Here is a 3,011-nt window from a genome sequence, read left to right as displayed (position 1 = left end):
GTTGTGCACACGAAAAAAAAGTACATTATTTATGCAGCTATACACGTCAGCTATACACGTAACCAGTTTACTTAAATCTCCATGCAACACCCAAACTCTTCTATATAAACCCCTCCAACTGAATAATCATCATCGGATTGATTAACCCTAAAGGCAAAACAACTAAAGAAGCACACTTACACCAAAAAAAAAAAAAACTAAAGAAGCACACAATGGCAATTCTAAAACCAAACTATTCTTTAGCCATCTTTGTAATTCTCTTTGCGGTTTCTGGTACAACCAGCCAACGTCAATGTAATCCGGCCTGCAAAGCTAAAGAACCTTTCAATTGCGACAATATACTTACATTTAACCGAACTGGTTTTCCAAAGAATTTTACTTTTGGTGTATCTACTTCTGCATATCAGGTAGAGAAATACAAAACATATATACATCTTTGCCTGATGGCTTACAAAGATCGATTTATATACACCTATTTAAATGTATACAATTTTATATAAATGTATTAATACAGACATTATGTATATCTTTTACTAGATTGAAGGTGCTGCACATCGAGCTTTGAACAGCTGGGACTATTTCACTCACAGATATCCAGGTCATTATGTACACAGTGCAACTTAATGATATAGTGTAATTTTAATCATTGTCCCCTTTATAAATTATTAATGCTCGCATTTCGCCTTTTCATATGACAGAAAAAATTCGGGACCATAGCTCGGGCGACCTTGCTTGCGATTCATATAATCTTTATAAGGTATGCATAAAACTAATAATACTATAATAATGTACATAAATTATGATTATAAAATACCAGTTTACAATTTGTTACCCAAAAACCCAATAGAAAGGTTATTTTAGTATTCTCCCTGCCTCCTACCTCCATCATTTCTGGGAGTGGAGCACATCCAATATTAGCATCAGCGATGGTAGAGGTCCTATCAATCTCTCGATTGAATATATTAATATCTAATTATATAATTATTTTTTCTTTACTTTTAAAATAAATGAATCACTAGATAAGTGACATGTACAATTTCTCTCTTACTTTTTGATATCGATTTCTCAGAAAGTTATGATAGTCTTTCAGATGAAAACTCGTCTACAATTTCTCTCTTACTTTTTCATCATTTTTATTTAGACTAATTTTGAAAGAATATGTGCATTACATAAAAAGATAGTTTTACATCATTTATTCTAAATATTTTTATTAATTATAAATGATGTAAATTGTTTTGCATCACTAAAAAAATGATTCTGAAAATGATAATGCAAATAATTAACATCAATGTATTAAATAATTAAATATATTATAATATTAATAGTTAAGTTACATAATTTTTTAAATATTTATAGTAAAATCTGATCAATAATAAAGTGACATGTATTTCTAATGTTTTTTTCAATAGATTCTCTGTCCTCTTTTTTCTAATCAATGAAATACTAAGTTAGATATCCCAGTAGAGATAGCTAAGCAGTTGATAATATCATGATATGACATAAATCATCATTCTCAAAAAGGTTATCTACAACTAGGCCCGAGACTTATTATCCGAGATCCGCTCCGAAAAAAAGATATTTGGGGTGTTCGAATCTGAATCCGGATAGTAAAATTTTGGATTCGTCCAAACCGAATCCGGATCCGGATATCTTAATTTTTAGGTCCGGATATCCGGATCCATATTTTTAAAACATATTAGATTTTAAATTTCATGAATATTTATGTTTTTTATAATAATATTTATACATAAATTAATTTTATAATATTATATTTTAGTTTTTACAATATTATAGACATATATATATTTATAAATCTTGTATAAATATTTAATTTATGTATCATTTTTTAAATTTTGGTATTTGTTTTTTTAAAAAATATTTTTTTGAATTATTTTTACGGATCCGGATCCGGATATCCGCGGGTAATAAAATATAGAGATGAATGTTCGAAATCCGGATATCCGGAAACCACAAATCCGAATCCAGATATTAAATCTAAAGATCCGGATCCGGATACCCTAAATTTTCTGGATATCTGGATTCGTCGCAGGCCTATCCGCAGCATAAACTCTCTGCATTAATTAGCCCCTATAAGAAATGAAATATAATATTTCTTAAGCTTTGCAAAAATGTATATTGACGTATTTTTAAGAGAAAAGGTAAGAAATTAGTTGTAATTTAAGATATTCTCAATGAAATCTAACCATAAACTTTAATATACTTTTAAAGGAAGATGTCGAAATGCTGAAAAGAATGAACGTCCAAGCATACCGATTCTCAATAGCATGGTCAAGGGTCTTGCCTGGTAAATATAAAAATTTAATATTACAAAAAACATATAAAAGAAGAAGTACACTGTATAACAAAACTGATGTTCTGATTATACATATAATTATCTTTTTGAAAAAGCGGGTAGTTTTCTTTCGGCGTAAGTTAGTGGGTCTCTCTTTTGGACTTTGATCTCCTCTTGCTAAAATACTCTTCTTTGGTGAGGTGGAGCTTTTGACTAAACAAACACGGTTCTTTTAAGCAAGTTGGTTCTCTTTCTCGGGTTTTTCAAGACTTTTCTCTGCAATCTTATCCAAAACTAGGGTTTGTTCTTCAGTTCAAGATCTACACTACAACAAATATAGGTATTGATACCAGATTATAATAGCACAATTTTCGTAACTGCTATGGAAAGGTAATTAGAAGCCTCAATAACAAATATATAGCATTTTATTTATGCTATGCCGAAAAATCAGTTAAACGAGATTAAAAACTTACTAATCACCCAAATTTATACACTTAGCGGCAACACTTAGAAAAAAAAGGGGTTTTCGCGGCCAAAATTTCTCAAATTACTTTTCATAGCATTAGAAAAAAAAAAAAAAGGTTCTCGTTTTCTTCGTTTTCTCTTCTTCTCCACATCGAGCTTAACGCTCTCTCCACCATCTCCAACTCGATTCCTCGTCGCTCACCAACATTAATCTCTTCGCTCATCCTAACCGAGTCTCCAATTCGATTCAGCC

At 30.6% G+C, this 3,011-nt stretch overlaps 1 pseudogene; it reads left to right on the top strand.

Annotated features, from left to right (window-relative positions):
* The first annotated feature begins 212 nt into the window (after window positions 1-212).
* Window positions 213-3,011, top strand: part of LOC106295722 — a 16,474-nt pseudogene continuing 13,675 nt past the window's right edge.

Source organism: Brassica oleracea, chromosome C5 (assembly GCF_000695525.1).
Source record: "Brassica oleracea var. oleracea cultivar TO1000 chromosome C5, BOL, whole genome shotgun sequence".
Taxonomy (NCBI): Eukaryota; Viridiplantae; Streptophyta; class Magnoliopsida; order Brassicales; family Brassicaceae; genus Brassica; species Brassica oleracea.
This window is presented reverse-complemented; position numbering and strand designations above follow the sequence as displayed.